The sequence below is a fragment of the Citrus clementina genome, unplaced genomic scaffold (assembly GCF_000493195.1).
Source record: "Citrus clementina cultivar Clemenules unplaced genomic scaffold, Citrus_clementina_v1.0 scaffold_1, whole genome shotgun sequence".
Classification (NCBI taxonomy): Eukaryota; Viridiplantae; Streptophyta; class Magnoliopsida; order Sapindales; family Rutaceae; genus Citrus; species Citrus x clementina.
Window position 1 is genome coordinate 12725479 of NW_006263303.1, and position 24790 is coordinate 12750268.

General features: G+C 34.9%; 1 non-coding gene across 1 annotated transcript; it reads right to left on the minus strand.

Moving 5' to 3' along the window:
* Positions 1 to 20815: 20815 nt before the first annotated feature.
* Positions 20816 to 20919, minus strand: LOC112095960. The gene has a single exon (XR_002904120.1). It is a non-coding gene; the product is annotated as a small nucleolar RNA R71 (small nucleolar RNA).
* Positions 20920 to 24790: the final 3871 nt, after the last annotated feature.

Sequence of the window (24790 nt, forward strand, 5' to 3'; positions counted from 1 at the left end):
AGTTTTCATAATTTAGCTAGTTTTTATCAAGATTTGTGAAAGATTTAAGCATCCTTGTTGCACCATTAATTGAAATTTTGAAGAAACATGTGGGATTTAAGTGGGGTAGTGAACAAGAAAGGGCAGTTAATCTAATTAAGGAGAAATTGATTTCTTCACCATTCATTACTTGCTTTACTTGATTTTGCTAAAACTTTTGAAATTAAAAGTGATGCTTCAGGCATAGGTGTTAGAGTTGTTTTTATGGCAGAAGGGTGTCCTATTCTCTACTTTAGTGAGAAATTGAGTGCAGTAGCCCTAAATTATTTTACCTATGACATGCATGCATCGGTGAGAGCATTGGAAGCTCGGCAACACTCTCTTCTACCTAACGATCTTATTATACACACTAATCATGAGTCCTTGAAGCATTTGAAAGGGCAAGATAAGTTGCATAAGAGACATGCCAAATGGGTTGAATTTATTGAGCTATTTCCTTATATGATCAAATACAAACTAGGAAAGGAGAATGCAGTGGCCGATGCATTATCTAGAAGGTATGCACTTATCTCTACATTAAGTGCAAAGTTGTTAGGATTTTAGTACATTAAAGAATTATATGTTTATGATCCTAAATTTACTAATGCATTTAATGATTATGAGAAAGTTACATTTGCTAAGTTCCATAGGCGTGATGGGTTCTTATTTAGAGAAAATGAATTATAAGTGCTTAATAGTTCTTTGCGTGAATTGCTTGTGTGAAGCTCATAGGTAGGTTTAATGGGACATTTTGGCTTTGCAAAGACTTTAGCTGTTTTAAAAGAAAACTTCTTTTGGTCACATATGAAACGAGATGTTGAAAGAATATATGAGGAGTGTATAACTTGTAAATAGGCTAAGTCTAGAGTTTTACCTTGTGGATTGTATAACCCTTTACCCATACCCAACGAACCTTTAGTTGATATTTCTATAGACTTTGTTTTGGGTTTGTCTAGGCCACAAAGGGCAAAGGATTTTCCACTACTTGTCATCTACAAATTGATGGACAAATTGAGATTGTAAATAGAACTTTGTCTTTTTTTTTGTGTCAACTATTAAATTTTCACCATTTGAGACTTTATATGGCTTTAATCCATTAACTCCATTGGATTTATTACCTTTACCTGCTAATGAGTGTGCTTGTTTGGATGCTTCACTAGATAATGGTTGGGATTGTATCTGTGTCTGTAAGAATCATCAATGCATCACTAGTTGTTTGTGCAGTTGGGAGATCTAGTTCCAGTCCTCATGGTATTCTTGTGTCCAGTAGTCTTTTGTCTGAGGATGTTGGAAATATGGCCTGTGGACTATGAATACCAAAGTAAACATATCTGCTTCTTGATCTGGAATTAGATCATCATACCAACCATTTTACACTCCTTCTAGTTTTTGGTGGTGGAACGGAAGGAATATTATAAAGATGGCCCATGTCTTTTATTGAAAGAGGGAAAAGCCGAGATTCTCGGATGATCTCTGTTTCTTTTTTATTGAATTCGAGACCCCAAATACCATTATCAATAGATTGATACTCAAAACAATGATTCTGATTCGACCTCAGAAGAAAGTTTAAGCAATTGCATGAGACAGCGGGACAACACATAGAAAAGAAGACTGAGCAATATGCTATTCAAGCCAACAAAGGATGCATGCAAGTGGTTTTTTAGTCTGGAGATTGATTTTGGGTGCATATGAGAAAGGAGAGATTCCTAGTGCAAAAGCGTTCCAAGTTGCTTCCAAGGGGAGATGGTCCTTTTCAAATAGTTGTATAGATCAATGACAATGCCTATAAATTGGATCTTCCTGGTGAGTACAATGTGAGTGCTACCTTTGATGTTTCTGATCTTTATCCTTTGATGCAGGTGAATATTTGAGGATGAATCCTTTTGAGGAGGAGCAAAATGATGAGAACCTTTAAAGGAATACCATTAAAGCTCCAACTAATCCTTTGTACATTCATGCAGACCCAATTAATGAGATAGAGCTAAAAAGATGCAAGCTATTTTAAATGGATTAATTGAGAAAATGTGGATTGAAAATACAATTCAAGAGGCAAAACATGATGAATTGGGCTTGGAGAAGACAAGGCATTGTGAGTATTATTCAAGCTATTAGACAACCAAATACACAATTTGGATCAAATGTAGAAAAGGAAAATTTAGATCAAAACTGATATTGATCGAGTTGGAATTCATGCACAATCTATATACCACTGGGAAGATGATTAAGTTAACTTTCCAATTCAATTTACAGAGTTGGATTTGGAATTCTCTGGAAGAGATTATGACCCATTTATTATGGCTTGTTCAGGCTTGGGAATTCCAACCATCGCTTGTTTATTCAACTTCATTTATTTGTTGTGGTTCAATTTATCAATGTGTTAGATAAGTCTATCATTAATGATGGTGAGCTAGCATTAATTATGGCAAGCTAGCATTAAGTTTGTCAATGACTAGCATTAATAATGGTAGGTTGGTTAAGACTTTTAAAGCATCATTTGACAAACCTATGTTTGGAGGGTTGTTTCAATGATTCCAATTATTTTTTTAGGATCCTGGGTTTCTATTAGGCTATTTAAACATATATGAACCCAGCAAGAACTGACATGACTCTAATAAATTTAGTCTCCAAAATCGAATCTAAACCTACAATTGAATGGAATCACGACCTAATGCTCCATGTAAGCACAAACCTTGGTATATGAGGATGCCATAATTAGCTATGGATGATCTGACTAATAAGCCAAGAGTTTGAAAGCCACAAAAATCCAATAAGTTCAAAGAGTTAGTTTAGGAACTAAAGAGAACTAACTCTCTTACCAATTGCATCCAAACTAATCTATCTTTTTGTATTGGATGCAAGTACATTATATAGGGCTGGTTATAAGAAATTTTGCCCCATAATCGCCCTTGGTATTTTCGGAAATAAATCCTGAACTAAAATCAAATCAAAATCCTAATCTAAAGCAAATAAAGGAATAACCTAAATCAAATTAGAATCCTAATTGACTTAAATGCCTTACATCAATTAAAATGGAAACTAAACAATTAAAAGAGAAATAATTGGTTTGTTTCGCCACTTGCCTCTTCAATAAATGGGAAAGTATCCGAAAAGGAAAGTAGTATATTTTCTAAACAAGAAAGTATTTGAAAAGGAAAATAATATATTTTCCAACCATAATGCGCAATCCAACTTGCTGATTTCATGGAAGTGATTATTTGGAAAGTTCAAAAGCCTAAATCACACATTTAGTGGTCTGAATATCATGTGCGATTCCTTCAACGGGTCTCCATAAATTTGATTGAGCCCAAGTTGGTTGAATTTACCCATTAAATGCTTTTTTTAATTTCTTTGCTTGAGCACTTGTGACAGGTCTGACGGGAACTTGAATAGGATCTTAATACGCCTCATCCCATGTGCTTATGACAGTTTTGTCCTTAATCTCTTCATAAACTTAGTAGCCTTTCTACGTAAAAGATAATTTTGGAGATTAATGTTATTCGAATTTGAAATATCATTCTTTCTTTGATTCTTTTAAGAACTAATGAACTTATCAAGAATTTGAATTCTTGAGGCATTCTAGACTAGACTTATCACTCACCTTTTCATCTACATTTTTAGTGTGGCATCAATATCATTCTCTATACCTCTGGTTTATGTTTTCTTTATCATTGGGTCAAGATTTTTGTTGGGCTTATACCTTTTTAGAATTTTCTTTGGCAACTAAAACTTTAAACTAAGTGCGGGTCTTGAAGTTTTACTATAGGATTCGCATAATAGTTAAACCAATAACATTATTTTTATTCATTTTTGTGTATCAATACATCCTAAAGCCCATATCACTATTTTTACTTCAGACTATAGTTCCTTAAAATCATGAAGGACTTTTACTAGACTTAATGTAGGTTAGGGACATGGCTAACAAAGAATGGATAATATGAAAAATAAAATATATGCTTAAAAAATAGAGATCTTTTTAAAAATAAATTCAAGGCACTTTCACATTACTTTTCGTTTTCAATCTTGCATTTTTATTTTTCTTTTTTCTTTTCAATTGCACACCTTTTTTTATGTCACATTTTTTGGTTTTACACCTTTTTTTATGTCACATTTTTTTGGTTTTCTTTTTCTTTTTTTTAATATGTCACTTTTCTAAAAAAAATAATGATCCACTTTTTTCAAATATGAAATTGATGATAAAAGACATAAAAATAGGATAATACTTCATATTGGAGTGGGATATAATAATAAGTTAACAAAAAAAAAATTTCTTTTAGTTTTTATATCTACTATTTTAGTGGACTTTCAGATATAGCAATACAAAGAATTTTTTTTCTCTTTTCTTTTTATGGTGGATATTAAAGCTCATCACCGATGGCAGACGAATATTGCAGACTGATGCAAGTGACGAATCATGGGGGGCCATCCTCCTTGAAGAAATAGATGGCAAGGAACACTGAACCTAAATCAGAATCTTCAATCGAAACTTCCCTTTCATCTAGTGATTCTGAAAAATCTTATGCTGATATCACTAGAATCCTTATGGCAAGCCATAGGCTGTATGGGTAGATGGGTAGTCTGGATATGTGGAAGAATGTCAGCTTTGCAGTGCTTTGCAATCCATCTAAGTTTTTTTTGTAGATGGATAATGGAGCTGGTGGTGGTGGAGGATCATGAGGTGGTTTAGGCTAGTTGTGTGAGAACGGAGTTTTAGGTGTTTTCTTTTTTGATTTTCTTCTCCGCCTAGATTCATCCTCATCTTCATCCCAATCATCCCAACAAGGACAATCTGGGTCACAATTTCCGGATCCTGGGGAATCCCAAAGAAAGTGGCCATTAAGTTTGGCAGGGTAGACAGGATATCCTTCTGGAGTGAATATTGTAATTGGCAGCTTTTCTTGAGCCGTTTGAACAGCTGTAACCATGGCTGAATAAGTGAATGAAAGCCATGGAGGTTCCTCCGGTGCAGTTGGTGGAGGTCGAAAAGTCATTCGGACAGTGCCATCAGCTCTTCTTTCAAACATACTTTCTGTTGTCTAGATAGGAGAAGTATTGGTGTGGAACTTCTCATAATTTGAAATCCATTCCAAGGGCATGAGTTTTATGAGTTCATGTCTAGGAATCTTTCTTGGAATTTGGATGATGGTTGGTATTTGATCTGAGTCTGCTAACACCATGAGGGCGTCAGAGTGGTGCTCAGGTGTAGGAAGATCAAAGGCATGGTTCTGGAGCCTATAGACCAATTGATGATGAAGAGTGGCGATTTTGGCAGAAGAAATTTATTATGCACCTTGAATTTGTACTTGGACTTTCAAGGCAGTAGAGAGATTAGTGTGTTGAAGAGAAAGGTTGAAATTGGGATAGAAAGTGAGTAAAACACTTCCAGCATGAAGAGTGGTTAAGATAGTACCAATAACAGCATCTTGGTAATGTGTGAACCGAGTATCCAGCATAGCAATTCTGGCTGTGACTGATAATCCTTTCCTTCCATGTAAGGTTAGGATTAGTCTGACTCCTCCGATATGGAGATGAGTATAACCTTCTCTTTGCCAATTGAAAATCAATTCTGGGAGAATTTCCAAAGTGACATATTGTTCAGCTGTGGTAGCCTGAAGGGAACACTGATCCAATCTGGATGACTGGATATATTCTTTTGGTTGTGGTCTTCCGGTGGAAATAAGGGTTCGGATACTGCGAGTAAAGGAATAGGGACGTTTATAGAGGTGATAAGGACTAAGAAGAGGAAAAGAAGATTCATTGATTTGAGCAGATTCAAGGATATAGGAATATTCAACTAAATTTTCTATTTTATTAGCAGTCTGTTTGGAGCAAGATTTGGATAAGGAGAGGGTGGAAGAAAGGGAGACTGGAGTAATGAGAAAGGAAGTAGAAGTAGCGTTGAAGGAAGTGGATGCCATGAGTGTGAAGTTCTCTCTGTCGTTGAAAACTCAAACGAAAAAAAAAACAAAACAAATATCAAACGATTATCATACCATTTTGAGAAAATGAAAACGCAATGGTGGCTCTGATAATGCAAAAATAGTAGATAGAGTTGGCAACAATACCTGCGGGGCTCCAAACCCGCGGGGCCCCGATTAATTTGGGGCGGGTATGGGGCCCCGAAAAAAGTCTGAAAATTAATTCAGGTCTGTTTGGGTATGGGTCTAAAACCCCAAAATTTTTCGGGTTCGGGTTTGGGGATTTTTCCGAATCCCCAAACTATACTCGAAAATAAAAACAAAAAAAAAATCTAATATTTTAAACTTTGAAATTAGAAATTGTAATGCCATCGAATCAATTTTTTTCCCCCAAAAGAAACCCTAACAGCTCGTGAGCTGCTGTCGTCACTAACAGCTGGTCAGCCGCCACCGTTCGTCGTCACCGATCAACACTCAGCTGCACCTGTTAGTTCTCCTGCTGTAAGGTTTTTGCCTTTTCTACTTTTCTTTCTTTGTTTATTTATTTCAAATTACATCTGGTTTCATTGATTTGAGTCAAATTTACATTTTAAGTCAATTGAAAGATAAATATATGAAGTTTCACTAACCTAATTGAAAGAAATTAAGATTGATAATACAATCTACATTGGGTGTTTCTATCCGTGTGTTTGTTTATCAGTAATGAGTCATTGAGTTGCATTTTGTCATTTTTAGCACTTCCTTTGGATACTGGCTGCAATTTGTTGTCAGTAATATTAGCTTTATTAGTTTGCTTGTGCTATCAACTGAAACTTTAAGGTTTTAATTGGTTTATAGCTTGAGTAGTCATGATCTTTTAGTCTGATTCTATTTTGCATATTGCCCACTTGCTTTTCTTTCAGCTCTGTGTTTTTTTTGGGCATCAGTAATGTAGAGAATTCCTAGGTATTCTATCAACTACTCTGCTAGTTATTCGGCATGATAGAACACAGATGCTTAAAGACCTTAAAAAAAAAACTAAGTAATCAACAACTCCTTATGTTGTACCTTATGCTGATTCGGATAAAATAGAATGCATATATTTAAAGGGTGGTAGTGTAGAACTGAGGTGCTTGAAAAATATATTTGTAAACAAAAATCTGTCTCCATGGTTCTAAGCTGTAGCAGCAACAGTAGTTTGAGCAAAAGTGTCGTTTGAGGGGATGGGGGGGATTTATTTGGTTTGAGGTTTTGGGATGCGTGGAGGGAAACAAAGTTGTGGGGTTTGTAATAATTGAGCAAATGAGTTCCGTTTATTTTTCTTGTAGTTTTCTATTTGGATTGTTTTAAGAGTTTTGTTTTGTTTGAGTGGGGGTGGTAATTCAGCCTTGTCTTTTTTTAAAAAAAACTTTTTAAGAGTGGTGATATGTTGACCAAAGAGTGTATTAATTGATTAAAGTTTAGTTTATATAATAGGAAAGAAATAATTGTAGGAAGAAAAAACAAGAAAAATCTTAGAGTATTTCAGTTCGGTGCTTGAAAATATATGATAGTGGGTAAATCTAAAAGTTTAAAATTAGGGTAAAAAATAGTTGCACTTTATCTTTATTTCCTTAAAGGATGCTACTTGACCTTGGTAGTGAGTGAAAAGAGAAGTTCTACTGCCAATTTTCTTCTACATTCTTTTGCAAAACTGTTGTAATAAGCTATCTAGGAAATACCATTTAATAATATAATCATGAGCATAAATTATGGAATTAGAACACAAAATTTGAAAGAGTTGCAACTTACTAGTTATCTTTTACATAATCCAAGTACATAAAATCACTGCTATTTATATTTTCAATTTGAGTTGTGCTTTTAGTAGCTCACTGTTATATTCACCAACATAAATAAATTAAGTTATAAAAATGAAATCATTGACCATTAAATATAACTAGAAATTATAGATGCTTAATTAGTAAATGTTCGTTGCAGCCAAAGAATAAGCGAGTATTTGTATTTTATCTTTTAAATATCTTAGTACTAGTTGGTTTTAAATCCAGTGTTGAGTGTTAGAAAATGTATATTTATAAAGGAGAAAATCATCATTTTACATTTCAAGTCTTACTAACATCCTTACTTTTATGTATTTAAGCTTCTTGTGATTTAATTATGTGTGTTTTATTTTAATTAAGTATTTTATGTATTTTAGGGGCATCATGGTCATTTCACAATAACGAGAGCTCAGACGGCAAAACGGACATTACTTTTGAACTCAGGACAGTCGAAAACCTTAGGAGGAGCATAAAAGGAAAAATGACACTATTCACATGTATGGTACTATTCACATGTACGGTATTGTCCATGTTACTATTCACGACACTGTTCACACATACGGAATGATGACGTGGCATTGACTGATGATGTGGCATTGATTGATGAGGTGTCACGATTCCATTGGAGAAAATTCTTATACACTGTTGATCGATGATGTGGCAGCATGTTAGTGGACCAAAAAATCGCGCGTACAGTACATACATATACACAGGATTATTTTTAACCAAACCGCGTACTGTTGACTAATGACGTGGCTCAATCCTGAGCGTCCAAACTGTTTTTAATCCGATAACCATGATTTACTCAATGTATCTATAAAAAAGGGGTCTCTCCTCCCTAAATTGGCATCTCTGAATTCATTTTTAAGCTCCTATTTCTGTAATTCCTTCTTCATCTTATATTTTCTATGTATTTTAATAAATTTCCATTTTGCCCCTAGTTCAATTATGAGTAGCTAATTTTCTTTCAAGCTTGGGTTGAAGGTGAAGTCTCAACATGTGTCATGTGCTTTATTTGGTAAATTTATTTTTTCTTCCCCTCTAATTATTGTAGATGTTTTGACTTTTCATCGACAAATAATAATAACATTGTCTAGATACCGCCCTAGTTTCACCGACTCTCTAGTACAAGGTTATTATTATTTGGCATGATAAGCCTTTAGCACTATATTGATTAGAGTGTGGTTCATGAGGTGTGGAATCCCCCCCTCATGATTTTAATTGGCATTAATAAGAAATAGTTAGCCCATGGTGCATGTTGATATAGATCCAAATACCCAAGCGCTTCAATTTCAATAGATTTCTCTTCAATTTATTCTCGCCATTTTAATTTAAGTTTTACAATATTCCAAATCATTTTCACCAGAAATTCAACCACCCATTTAGAAAATTAATTCTACACACAATTAAAATACACCTTCTCGTGGGATCGACACTTGTCACCATTAATCTATTCTACAATAGATTCGTACACTTGCGAGTTCAATAAAATTTGCACAAGTTTTTGGCGCTATTGCTGGGGAGGTAAGTTATTTTAATTTTTGTAAAAAATTTCTTTTAGTTATTTTTCTTTTAATTTTTTTAATTTTTAAAAAAAGTTAATCTATATTTAGAGGTAAGAATTTATTTTCTTTTTCTCTTCTTTAAAATTCTGTAATTTAATTTTCAAGTTATTTTTCTTTGCAATTTTTTGTTTATCTTATTAATTTATTTTTGGTTAATTTATATCACGTATTTATTTTAGTGTGTTTTTATAGAAAGGTTGTAACAACGTGATAAATTTAGTACCGTAATTTCTCCTTCTTCTTTATTTTTATTTGTTTTGTTCCAATTTATTTTGTGTTCTTTGCATGCATGATCGAAGGTCATTATTATCTAATCTTGAGACTATAGACCTTGAACTTGAAAAAACACTTCGCACACACAAACACGTTGTAATTAAAGATAAAAGTGAAATGAATTTGCAACAACAAGCACCACAAGAGAGGCCATTTAAGGACTATTTCAGACCCTTAGCTAATTTGAGTACATCATACATAAGATACCCAAATGTAGCTGCTAGAAGTTTTGAACTAAAACCTAGTGTGCTAAATTGTCTCCCAGCATTCTATGGCCCAGAAAATGAGGACCCATATAATTATTTGAATGATTTTCATGTTATTTGTGAAACATTTAAATATGAGAATTTTTCAGATGATGATGTTAAACTTAGACTATTCCCATTTTCTTTAAAGGATATAGCTCGTTCATGGCTCAATACATTGCCTGCTAATAGCATTACATCATGGGAACAAATGGTAACGGAATTTTTGAATAAATATTTCCCAGCGCATAAAACCAATGTTATTCGCAGGGAAATTTCAGAGTTTACTCAGAGAGAAGACGAGCAGTTTTTCGAAACATGAGAACGATTCAATGGGCTACTTTTGAAGTGTCCACATCATGGGTACGAGAAATGGCATCAATGCCAATACTTTTTGGATGGATTATTACCGAACATGCAAGAATGGCTAATGGCAACAAGTGGAGGAGAGCTAATGTCAACAAGTGGAGGAGAGCTAATGTCAAAAAGTGCATCAGAAATTTAGGAATTTTTCCAGCGACAAGCGAATAATTCCCAACAACGGAGTCGATCACTCAGGAATACTAGAAGAATTAAGGGAGTAAATGAGGTTCACATTGGCGAGTCAAGTTCAGAAATTAAAGAAGTCAAAGTAATAATTAAAGGCCTCTCTCGACAAATAGCATCGTTATCGACTGCTAAATCAACAGAGCCACATGACCATGACTCATACTCAGATCAAGCCAATGCCATAGGTGTAATGAGAAAGCCATCAAATTACAATCCATACTCCAACACATATAACTCTAGATGGACAGACTACCCCAATTTTTCATGGTCTCAAGGATTCCAACAGCATGGACCAGCAGCTCCAGCTCTAGCTCCACCAATGCAACCAATTCCTCAAGTTCCTCAAGCCTCTCAACCACCATTTAGACCATACAATCAGAACCAGAACTACTCTCAACCCAAACCATGGGAGGATTCATTCCAGAATCTCAAGAATCTTACTCACTCCACGATTGAGCAACAGAACCGCACCATTGAGGAATTACAAAATGAGATGAGAGCAGGCTTCAACTCACAAGCCCAATCAGTTTCAAGTCTCGAGAAGATGGTGGGACAGCTTGCTTCTTCAGTTCAAACTTTGGCAATGAGTGTTGAGAAAGGTAAATCTCCAAGTCAACCAGTGCCTAATTCTAAAGGAGTGCATGAAGCAAGTACCAGTTCACCACAGCAGCATGGAGAGGTCAAAGTAGTCATGACCTTAGGAAAAAGAAAAGAAGTCGACAACAAAGTGGAGATGCCGGTGACAAAAGAAAATCAAATTGTACCTGTGAATGTTGAGAACTCGCCATCGGAGGAGAAAGAAGAAACCGACCCATGAGAATATGTTCCTAAAGCTCCTTTTCCTCAGAGATTAGCTAGGCCGACCTTTCTTGGCAACCGCTGATGCTCATATTTAATGCAGAACTAGAAATATGCAGTTGTCCTTTGGCAACATAACTATGGAGCTAAACATTTTCAACATTGCCAAACAACCTCACAATGCAGATGATGGAATTGTTGATATTGATTTAATAGAAACATTAGTTGATAATACTTTTCTTTCAAACCTTAGTGATGACCCTTTACAAACATGCTTAACTCACTTTGGTTTGGATTTTGATATTGACAGATCAGTCGATGAGGTCAATGCTCTACTTGAATCAACACCATCCATGGACACTAATAAATGGAAGTCAAGAGTTGAGCAACTAGCACCATCAGAGAATCATTATCATCAGAATCACCACCGAAACTCGAGCTCAAACCATTACCCAATACTTTGGAATATGTATTTTTGGGAGAAGAAAGTACTCTACCGGTAATCATCTGATCATCCCTTAATGACGAACAAAAAGGTAAGTTGTTGGATGTTTTAAAAGAGCACAAACGAGCATTAAAATGGACCATAACTGATATAAAAGGTATAAACCCAGTATACTGCATGCATTACATTCACCTACTAGGAAAATGCAATGTCAGTTAAATCCTAACATGCAAGAAGTTATTAGAACTGAAGTCCTTAAGCTATTAGACGCAGTATCATTTACCCAATTTTTGATAGTTTATAGGCCAGTCTTGTACAAGTTGTCCTCAAAAAGTCAGGAGTCACAGTAGTTACTAATGCTGATAATGAATTGATACCCACTAGAGTGACTACAGGATGGCGTGTATGCATTGATTATAGAAAGTTGAATTCTGTCACACGTAAAGACCACTTTCCTTTACCATTTATCGATCAAATGCTTGATAGATTGGCAGGCCATGAATTTTATTGCTTTCTAGATGGCTACTTAGGAAATAATCAGATTCCCATAGCACCAAAAGATCAATAGAAAACCACTTTCACTTGCCATTTTGGCATTTTTGCATATAAGAGGATGCCATTTGGATTATATAATACACCTGCTACATTTCAACGATGCATGTTAAGCATTTTTTCTGATATGGTTGAACGATTCTTTGAAGTCTTTATGGATGACTTTTTTATTTTTGGTGATTCATTTGATCAATGTTTACATCATCTAACACTAGTTCTGCAGAGATGTATGTTGAGTGTTAGAAAATGTATATTTATAAAGGAGAAAATTGTCATTTTACACTTCAAGTTTTACTAACACCCTTACTTTTATGTATTTAAGCTTCTTGTCATTTAATTATGTGTTGTATTATAATTAAGTATTTTATGTATTTTAGGGGCATCATAGTCATTTCACAATGAATGAGAGATCAAACGGCAAAACGGATATCACTTTTGAACTCAGGACGGTCGAAAACCTTAAGAGGAGCATAAAATGAAAAACGGCATTGTTCACATGTACAGTACTATTCATATGTACGGTACTGTCTACGTTACTGTTCACGACACTGTTCACATAGACGGATCGATGACGTGGCATTGACCGATGATGTGACATTAACTGATGAGGTGTCACGATCCTGTTGGACTAAAATTCTTATGCACTGTTGATTGGTGACGTGACAGCATGTTAGTGAACCAAAAATTGCGCGTATGGTACATTCATGTACACATGATTATTTTCAACCAAATCACATTACTGTTCAAGCCGGGTCAAACCGTGTCATTGTTCAAACCGCGTACTGTTGACTGATGACGTGGCGTAATCCTGAGCGTTCAAACTGTTTTTAATCCGATGGCCATGATTTACTCAATGTATCTATAAAAAGGGGGTCTTCCCCCCTAATTTGATATCTCTGAATCCATTTTTGGACTCCATTTTCTGTAATTCCTTCTCCATCTTATATTTTCTATGTATTTTAATAAATTTCTATTTTGCCCCTAGTTCAATTATGAGTAGCTAATTTTCTTTCAAGCTTGGGTTGAAGGTGAAGTCTCAACATGTGTCATGGGCTTTATTTGGTAAATTTATTTTCTTTTCCCCTCTAATTTTTGTGGATGATTTGATTTTTCGTCGACAAATAATAATAATCTTATCTAGATACTGCCCTGGTTACACTGGGTCCCTCTTACAAGGTTATTATTATTTGGCATGATAAGCCTTTAGCACCATATTGATTAGAGTGTGGTTCATGAGGTGTGGATTCCCCCCTCATGATTTAATTGGCATTAATAAGGAATATTTAGCCCATGGTGCATGTTGATGTGGATCCAGATACCCAAGTATGTCAATTTAATAGATTTTCACTTCAATTTATTTTGGCCATCATAATTCAAATTTTAGGATAATCCAAATCATTTTCACCACAAATCCAACCACCCATTTAGAAAATTAATTCTACACACAATTAAAATCCACCTCCTCGTGGGATCGACACTCGTCACCATTGATCTATACTACAATAGATTCGTGCACTTGCGAGTTCAATAAAATTTGCACAATAATGTATCGAGAAGAACTTAGTCTTAAATTGGGAGAAGTGCCATTTTATGGTAAAATAAGGTATTGTTCTCGGTCACATCATTTCAAGCAAAGGTATTGATGTTGACAAAGTAAAGGTGAATCTCATTTCCAATCTTCCTCCACCTAAAACAGTAAGAGAAGTAAGATATTTTCTTGGGCATGCTGGTTTTTATCGACATTTCATTAAAGATTTTAGCAAAGTTTCTAGACCCTTATGCAATCTACTTGCTAATGATGTACCTTTTATCTTTGATGATTCATGTCTTATGGCATTTGAAAAATTAAAGCAGTTATTGATATCATCACCGGTCATTCAACCCCCAAACTGGAGCTTACCATTTGAGCTCATGTGTGATGCATCTGATTATGCAGTAGGAGCAGTATTAGGATAAAGAGTTGATCGAATTTCCCATGTTATTTACTATGCTAGTATGACATTGAATGATGCACAGTTGACTATTCAACTACTGAAAAAGAAATGCTAGCAGTAGTGTTTGTATTAGAGAAATTTCGATCTTATCTCATTGGTTGTAAAATAATTGTATTCACAGATCATACTGCTCTTAAATATCTTTTTACAAAGAAAGATGCAAAAGTTAGACTAATTCGTTGGGTGTTACTTTTGCAGGAATTTGATTTGGAATTCAAATATAAAAAAGGCATAGAAAATGTTGTAGCAGACCATCTCTCTCGTCTCAATTTTGACACAATTACAGAGCAACATTGAATGAGTCATTTCCATATGAACAATTAATGAGTGTGGAAATATTACCCTGGTATGCTGATATAGTCCATTATCTTGTTACAGGTCAACTTCAGAGCATTGGACCAAGCAAGACAAAGCCAAATTTTTTGCGGAAATAAATAATTTCTTTTGGGATGACCCTTATTTGTTCAAGTATTGTGCAGATCAAATTGTTAGACGATGTGTCCCAGAAAGAAAAATTCAGAATATTCTTTCATTCTGCCATGAACAAGCTTGTGGAAGCCATTTCAGCAATAAGAAAACAGCGACTAAAGTTTTACAATGTGGTTTCTATTGGCCAACTATATTTTGAGATGCTTACACTTTCTGTTCTTTATCTGATAGGTGTCAACGAATGAGTAGCATTACACAAAGGAATATGATGCCACTAAATCCAATTTTAGTAGTTGAGATTTTTTATGTATAGGGTATTGACTTCATGGGACATTTTCCCTCTTCTTTTGGCCATCAATACATATTGGTTGCTGTTGACTATGTATCAAAATGGGTAGAAGCAATTCCATGTAGAATCAATGATCACAAGGTGGTGATAGGATTTTTGAAAAGCAACATTGTTTCATGCTTTAGATTTCCTCGAGCAATAATCAGTGATAATGGTGCCCACTTTTGTAATAAAGCATTCAAAGCTATTTTGACAAAGTATTCCATCACTCACAAAGTGGCGACCCCATATCATCCGCAAACCAGTGGCCAAGTTGAGATCTCTAATTGAGAAATAAAGCACATATTAGAAAAGACGGTGAGGCCAAACAGAAAATATTGGTCATTAAGACTTGATGATGCATTATGGGCATATAAAACGACTTTCAAGACCCTAATTGGGATGTCACCCTACAGGCTAGTGTATGAAAAAGCTTGCCACCTACCTGTGGAACTCGAGCATCGTACATACTGGGCCATCAAGAAATTCAACTATGATATGCAGCAAGCTAGCTCAGAAAGAAGATTACAGCTGGCAGAACTTGAAGAAATTCGCAATGATGCATACGAAAATGCCAAAATTTACAAGCAGCGAATGAAAGTTTTTCATGACAAGCAAATTATGAGAACATCTTTCATTTCAGGTCAGAAAATGTTTTTATGTGATAAAAAACCATGTTCTTTCGGAATGGTGTCTGATAATAGGGAAGATAAGATTCAATTCATTAGGGATGGCTTGAATAAGGAGTCATTGGATGATATCCTTTTGTCTCTTGAAACACATCCCAGTGGATATGTACAAGGAGCGATTTTCCAGTTATGGCTATTATTCCAGAAAGAGCATGCACGATATAGTCTCGGGAATCTGACTATAAACAACCTTGTTTGCTAGTTTATAAGAAAACTAGATGGGAAGCCTATCCTCGACCCATAGAGGGCGTTCAAGCCGTTTCTGGACGTAAAACCAGAGGAAGATGTGAGCCACAGTCGCAACTACCTGTAAATATCATTTTACTTTATTGTTGTTTTATCATTTGCATTATTGTCTTTACTAATTTTATTTTATCATTTTTTTTACTGTTTACTTTTTGACTATCGAGCCATGTGCTTTACGCATTAATTGACACTGACATGCTACCTCATACACAATTGTGACCCACTGTCACCAAAATTATTAAATATGATTTTTTGTCAAGCACTCACAAATTGTTTTTGAAAAGTATCCCAATGGCAGCTACTCCCAATAAACAATTCAAGAACATTTGTGTGCTTTCTGGATTTAACTATGGCAAACATAAAGAGTTCGTTGAGGCAGCAATAGATCTTGGTCGAAGCATAGCAGAGAGAAAATTACACTTGGTGTATGGAGGAGGTAACCAAGGGTTATCGAAATTGGTCTCAGAAATTGCTTTTGTCAGAGAAAGCCAAGTGTTAGGCATCATCCCAAGAACCTTAAAATCTTTGGGCAGTTTGTCTGACTCACCGACTGGAGAAGAGTTAGTCGTTTTAGGTATGCAAAAAATAATCAACGAAATGCTTAATCATGCTGATGCTTTTATTTTCCTACCAGGAGATCTTGCAACTCTAGAGGCACTTATCACATTAACATCTTTGGCCCATCTACACATTCACCAGAAACCCATCGGTTTGTTAAATGTCAATAATTTTTATGATGGTTTCATCACATTTCTTAACCATGCAATAAAAAACTATTTCATTCTTCCATAGCGAAAAAGCTTTTTATTTGTGCTCACACTCCTAATGAGCTACTTGATCTGTTACAAGCTTATAGACCGAAGCCAGACCCCTGGATCTTTGTGTTGGAGCGTCCAAATGATGATGGTAACAGTAGCCGCAGTAAGAAGTACAAATTAGATTTAACTCTCCGCTTGAAAATATTTTCTTCTGTGTTGCACCACCAAGGTGATATCTTCTAAACTCTACTTCTTTCCTTTAAAACATTGATGACAATGTTTCGTTTTGGTTGGGGGGAGGGAATAGTTGACAATTGTGGAATCTTGGTTAAGTTTTTACTGATTTTTTTGTTGTAGAGACTAACCGTGGCTAACTTTTTGTGTTGAAGATGGCTGAATATAGAGCGTAGTGACTCTAGAAACACATCTTCTTCGTTTGAAAAATAAAATAAAATAAAAAATAAAAAAATTTCAGACATTTTCTTTTTCTTTATTAAGTTTTGACAATCATTTTTCTTCTTCTTTTTAATTTCTCCTTTATAAATATACACTTTCAAATTTTTGAGTCGAAAATGGCTGAATATGGAGAGTAGTGCCTCTAAAAACCCATCTTCTTAGTTAAAAAAAAAAACAATTTTCTTTTTCTATCATTTTAAGTGTAACTTTTCTACATCATTTTTCACCTTTCTGCATGCATATTTTCTTTTCATGTTTAGAATAGGTTGGGAGATAGACTGTCATTTTTTTAAAAAAAAAGTGTGATTTTTTTTTTATATTGGGTGACATGATGACTTTCAAATTTTAGTATTTGTATTATCTTTGGTCTTAAGTGATGTTATGCTATGTTTACTATTCTATATGTTAATGTGGGAGACAAATATGAGTTACTTGAAGGAATGCACATGTCATAATAAATACCAAGTGAGTTTTTGAGTCTGTCATTTTTCTTGGAGAATAAACCATTTTGCCCATTCTTCACACAGCTTAGCAGTTTATTATTTTATATACGATCTCTAGATTTCTTTTTAGTCAACCCTCTAAAAAAAATTTGTAAGATAAAAAAAAAGAAAAAAGAAAAAATGTGTGTTGCTACATCTTGAAGTCCATCTAACTAGTAGATATGGAAGATTATTTAGAGTCCTAAAAGACGATGGAAAGGCCATCTTTGACCCGTTTGAGCCTTTCTAGCCATCCATTTTGTAAAAAATCCATAGTTAACCCTTTTGAGCCTTAAAAAAAATTTTTTTTTTTGTCAACTTATCATCTTGACCCACTCCGATTTGGAGTATTACCCGATATCTTACAAGCTCCATCACCTATTTATGTTTGAGAAAAATGTAAATAATTATTTTGTTTAGTGAAGTTGTGCCAAACAAAACAAAAAAAAAAGAAAAAAATAATAATAATAGGTGAAATCCATCTTGTAATTTCCAAAAGATATCTACTTTTTCTCAAACATATATTTATTTTTTTTCCTATTTTCCTTCATTTGTTAGCCATGTCCTTAGCCTATGTTACATCCTAATAAAAGTCCTTCCTGATTTTAGGGAGCTATAGTCTGAAGTAGAAGCTAGTTATATGGGCTAAAAAGATGTAGTGGTGCATAAAAAAAAAGAAGAAAATAAAAGAAAGATAAATAAATAAATTGGATTGACTAGCATTTTGTTTGACTTGAGATCATATTATTTCTAAGCTGAGGGCATATTTCTTTCATCCTGGTGAGAGCGTGTGATATTATTTCTTTATTATGTTCTCTCAATTTACCATTCATTGGAGTACTATTTTTATTGGATTTAATTTCTTTGTGAGAATGTCACTACTACTAGTGAGATTTTGGGGTTTGACATGTTATTCTTGAAAGTAGCTTTGATAAAGTCTACTGGACTGATGCATGTGAATGGTTAATGTAGGTGTGATGTTTCTTTAGACTGGAGATAATGCTTATACTTTTATTTGATTACTATCATTAGTCTGATTGAATAAATAAAAGTGTTTTAAAAAAAAATCATTTTGGGTTTGAATTTTGTTTTCACTTTATTTGCTAGGGACTATCAATAAGCTGGTTGGGGGTGTGTTGAGTGTTAGAAAATATATATTTATAAAGGAGAAAATCATCATTTTACATTTCAAGTTTTACTAACATCCTTACTTTTATGTATTTAAGTTTCTTGTGATTTAATTATGTATGTTTTATTTTAATTAAGTATTTTATGTATTTTAGGGGCATCATGGTCATTTCACAATAACGAGAGCTCAAACGGCAAAACGGACATCACTTTTGAATTCAGGACAATCGAAAACTTTAGGAGGAGCATAAAAGGAAAAATAGCACTTTTCACATGTATGGTACTGTCCATATTACTATTCACGACACTGTTCACACATACGGAACAATGATGTGGCATTAACTGATGAGGTGTCACGATTCCATTGAAGAAAATTCTTATGCACTGTTGATCGGTGACGTGGCAGCATGTTAGTGGACCAAAAAATCGCATGTACGGTATATGCATATACACAGGATTATTTTCAACCAAACCACGTCACTGTTCAAGCCAGTTGACTGTTCAAACCGCGTGGTCAAACCGCGTATTGTTGACTGATGACGTGGCGCAATCCTGAGCGTCCAAACTGTTTTTAATCTGATGGCCATGATTTACTCAATGTATCTATAAAAAAGGGGTCTCTCCCCCCTAATTTGACATCTCTGAATTCATTTTTGAGCCCCATTTTCTATAATTCCTTCTCCATCTTGTATTTTCTACGTATTCTAATAAATTTCTATTTTGCCCCTAGTTCAATTATGAGTAGCTAATTTTCTTTCAAGCTTGGGTTGAAGGTGAAGTCTCAACATGTATCATGGGCTTTATTTGGTAAATTTATTTTCTCTTCCCCTCTAATTATTGTGGATGTTTTGATTTTTCGTCAACAAATAATAATAATATTCTCTAGATACCGCCCTGGTTTCACCGACTCCCTAGTACAAGGTTATTATTATTTGGCACGATAAGCCCTTAACACCATATTAATTAGAGTGTGGTTCATGAGGTATGGAATCCCCCCCTCATGATTGAATTGGCATTAATAATAAATATTTAGCCCATGGTGCATGTTGATACGGATCTAGATACCCAAGCGCTTCAATTTCAATATATTTCTCTTCAATTTATTCTTACCATTTTATTTTAAGTTTTAGAATATTCCAAATCATTTTCACCAGAAATTCAACCACCCATTTAGAAAATTAATTCTGCACACAATTAAAATACACCTCCTTGTGGGACCGACACTCGTCACCATTAATCTATTTTACAATAGATTCGTGCACTTGCGAGTTCAATAAAATTTGCACAACATGTTTTTGGCGCCGTTGCCGGGAAGGTAAGTTATTTTAATTAGTAGAATTAATTTTTGTAAAAAATTTCTTTTAGTTATTTTTCTTGTAATTTTTTTAATTTAAAAAAAAAGTGAATCTATATTTAGAGGTAAGAATTTCTTTTCTTTTTCTCTTCTTTAAAATTCTGTAATTTAATTTTCAAGTTATTTTTCTTTGTAATTTTTTGTTTATCTTATTAATTTATTTTTGGTTAATTTATTTCACGTATTTGTTTTAGTGTGTTTTTATAGAAAGGTTGTAACAGCATGATAAGATTAGTACCGCAATTTCTCCTTCTTCTTTATTTTTATTTGTTTTGTTCTAATTTATTTTGTATTCCTTGCATGCATGGTCGAATATCATTATTACCTAATCTTGAGCCTATAGACCTTGAACTTGAAAAAACACTTCTCACACACAAACACGTTGTAATTAAAGATAAAAGTAAAATGGATTTGCAACAAGAAGCACCACAAGAGAGGCCATTTAAGGACTATTTCAATCCCTTAGCTAATTTGAGCACATCATGCATAAGATACCCAAATGTAGCTGCTAGGAGTTTTGAACTAAAACCTAGTGTGCTAAATTGTCTCCCAACATTTTATGGCCTAGAAAATGAGGACCCATATAATCATTTGAATGATTTTCATGCTGTTTGTCAAACATTTAAATATAAGAATTTTTCATATGATGATGTTAAACTTACACTATTCTCATTTTCTTTAAAAGATAGAGCTCGTTCATGGCTCAATACATTGCCTGCTAATAGCATTACATTATGGGAACAAATGGTAATGAAAATTTTCAATAAATATTTTCCAGTGCATAAAACCAATGTTATTCTCAGGAAAATTTCAGAGTTTATCCAGAGAGAAGACGAGCAGTTTTTCGAAACATGAGAACGATTCAATGGGCTACTTTTTAAGTGTCCACATCATGGGTACGAGAAATGACATGAATGCCAATACTTTATGGAGGGATTATTGTCAAACGTGCAAGAATGGCTAATGGCAACAAGTGGAGGAGAGCTAATGTCAAAAAGTGCATCAGAGATTTTGGAATTCTTCTAGTGACAAGTGGATAATTCCCAACAACGGAGTCGATCACTCAGGAATACTAGAAGAATTAAGGGAGTAAATGAGGTTCACATTGGCGAGTCAAGTTCAGAAATTAAAGAAGTCAAAGCAATAATTGAAGGCCTCTCTCGACAAATAACATCGTTATCGACTGCTAAATCAACAGAGCCACATGACCATGACTCATACTCATATCAAGCCAATGCCATAGGTGTAATGAGAAAGTCATCAAATTACAACCCATACTCCAACACATATAACCCTGGATGGAGAGACCACCCTAATTTTTCATGGTCTCAAGGATTCCAACAGAATGGACCGATAGCTCCAGCTCCAGCTCCAGCTCTACCAATGCAACCAATTTCTCAAGTTCCCCAAGCCTCTTAACCACCATTTAGACCATACAATCTGAACCAGAACTATTCAACCCAGACCATGGGAGGATTCATTCCAGAATGTCAAGAATCTTACTCACTCCACGATTGAGCAACAGAACCACAACATTGATGAATTACGAAATGAGATGAGAGTAGGCTTCAATTCACAAGCCTAATCAGTTTCCAGCCTCGAGAAGATGGTGGGGTAGCTTGCTTCTTCAGTTTAAACTTTGGCAATGATTGTTGATCAAGGTAAATTTCCAAGTCAACCAGTGCATAGTCCTAAAAGAGTACATGAAGCAAGTACCAGTTCACCACAGCAGCATGGAGAGGTCAAAGCAGTTATGACCTTGCGAAAAAGAAAAGAAGTCGACAACAAAGTGGAGATGCTGGTGACAAAAGAAAATCAAATTGTACCTGTGAATGTTGAGAACTCACCATGGGAGGAGAAAGAAGAAACTGACCCACGAGAATATGTTCCTAAAGCTCCTTTTCCTCAGAGATTAGGTAAAGGAGAGAAGGGAAAATCCATAGGTGAGATTTTTGAAATCTTCAAACATGTAAGTGTTAACATCCTTTTACTTGATGCTATAAAACAAGTTCCATCTTATGCCAATTTTCTTAAAGACGTTTGTACTAAAAAGAGAAATATTCATGTTCAAAAGAAGGCATTTTTAACAGAAAATGTTAGTTCTATACTCCAACACAAAATTTCTCTAAAATACAAAGACCCAAGCTCCCCCACTATCTCATGTAGTATAAGGAACCACACAATTAAGAATGCTTTGTTGGATTTAGAAGCTAGTGTAAATCTGTTGGCTTTTCAGTTTTCGTGAAACTTAGACTGGAAAAATTACACCCAACTCCAGTGGTGTTACAGCTTGCAGATCGATTCACGAAAAAACCTTGTGGTATTGTGGAGGACATGCTTATCCAGGTAGACAAATTTTATTTTCCTGTTCATTTAATTGTAATTGACACTTAATCAATCCAGGATTCAAGGAAGCACATCCCCATTATCCTAGGTCGACCTTTCTTGGCAACCACTGATGCTCATATTCAATGCAGAACTGGAAATATACAGTTGCCCTTTGGCAACATGACTATGGAGTTAAATATTTTCAACATTGCCAAACAACCACACAATGCAGATGATGGAATTGTTGATATGGATTTAATAGAAACATTAGTTGATAATACTTTTCTTTCAAACCTTAGTGATGACCCTTTACAAACATGCTTAATTCACTTTGGTTTGGATTTTGATATTAACAGATCAGTCGATGAGGTCAACGCTCTACTTGACTCAGCACCATCCATGGACACTAATAAATGGAAGTCAAGAGTTGAGCAACTTGCACCATCAGAGAATCACCATCATCAGAATCACCATCGAAACTCGAGCTCAAACCATTACCCAACACTTTGGAATATGCATTATTGGGAGAAGAAAGTACTCTACTGGTAATCATCTCATCATCCCTTAATGACGAACAAAAAGGTAAGTTGTTGGATGTTTTAAAAGAGCACAAAGGAGCATTAGGATGGACCATAGCTGACATAAAAGGTATAAACCCAGTAGACTGCATGTATTACATTCACCTTGATGAAAATGCTAAACCTACTAGGGAAATACAATGTCGGTTAAATCCTAACATGCAAGACATTGTTAGAACTGAAGTCCTTAAGCTATTAGACGCATGTATCATTTACCCAATTTCTGATAGTTCATGGGTAAGTCCTGTACAAGTTGTCCCCAAAAAGTCAGGAGTCACGGTAGTTACTAATGCTGATAATAAATTGATACCCACTAGAGTGAATACAAGATGGCGTGTATGCATTGATTATAGAAAGTTAAATTCTGTCACGCGTAAAGACCACTTTCCTTTACCATTTATCGATCAAATGCTTGATAGATTGGCAGGCCATGAATTTTATTGCTTTCTAGATGGCTACTCAGGATATAATCATATTCCCATAAAAAGATCAAGAAAAAACCACTTTCACTTGCCCTTTTGGTACTTTTGCATATAGGAGGATGCCATTTTGATTATGTAATGCACCTGCTACATTTCAACGATGCATGTTAAATATTTTTTCCGATATGGTTGAACGATTCCTTGAAGTCTTTATGGATGACTTTTTTGTTTTTGGTGATTCATTTGATCAATGTTTACATCATCTAACACTAGTTCTACAGAGTTGAACTAGTGTTTGCATTAGAGAAATTTCGATCTTATCTCATTGGTTGTAAAATAATTGTATTCACGGATCATGCTGCTCTTAAATATCTTTTCACAAAGAAAGATGCAAAAGCCAGACTAATTCGTTGGGTGTTACTTTTGCAGGAATTTAATTTGGAATTCAAAGATAAGAAAGGCACAGAAAATGTTGTGGCAGACCATTTCTCTCGTCTCAATTTTGACACAATTACAGAGCCATTAACATTGAATGAGTCATTTCCAGATGAATAATTAATGAGTGTGGAGTGTTACCTTGGTATGCTGATATAGTCAATTATCTTGTTACAGGTCAATTTCCAGAGCATTGGACCAAGCAAGACAAAGCCAATTTTTTTGCGGAAATAAAGAATTTGTTTTGGGATGTCCCTTATTTGTTCAAGTATTGTGCAGATCAAATTGTTAGACGATGTGTCCCAGAAAGAGAAATTCAGAATATTCTTTCATTCTGCTATGAACAAGCTTGTGGAGGCCATTTCAGCGCTAAGAAAACAGCGACTAAAGTTTTACAATGTGGTTTCTATTGGCCAACTATTTTTGAGATGCTTACACTTTATGTTCTTCATGTGATAGGTGTCAACGAATGGATAGCATTACACGAAGGAATATGATGCCACTAAATTCAATTTTAGGGGTTGAGATTTTTTATGTATGGGGTATCGACTTCATAGGACTTTTTCCCCATTCTTTTGGCCATCAATACATATTGGTTGCTGTTGACTACGTATCGAAATGGGTAGATGCAATTCCATGTAGAACTAATGATCACAAGGTGGTGATAGAATTTTTGAAAAGCAACATTGTTTCACGCTTTGGATTCCCTCGAGCAATAATCAGTGATGGTGGTGTCCACTTTTGTAACAAAGCATTCAAAACTCTTTTGACAAAGTACTCCATCACTCACAAAGTGCGCGACCCCATATCATCCGCAAACCAGTGGCCAAGTTGAAATATTCAATCAAGAAATAAAGCACATATTAGAAAAGATGGTGAAGCCAGACAGAAAAGATTGGTCATTAAGACTTGATGATGCATTATGGGCATATAGAACGGCTTTCAAGACCCCGATTGGGATGTCACCCTACAGGCTAGTGTATGGAAAGCTTGCCACCTACCCATGG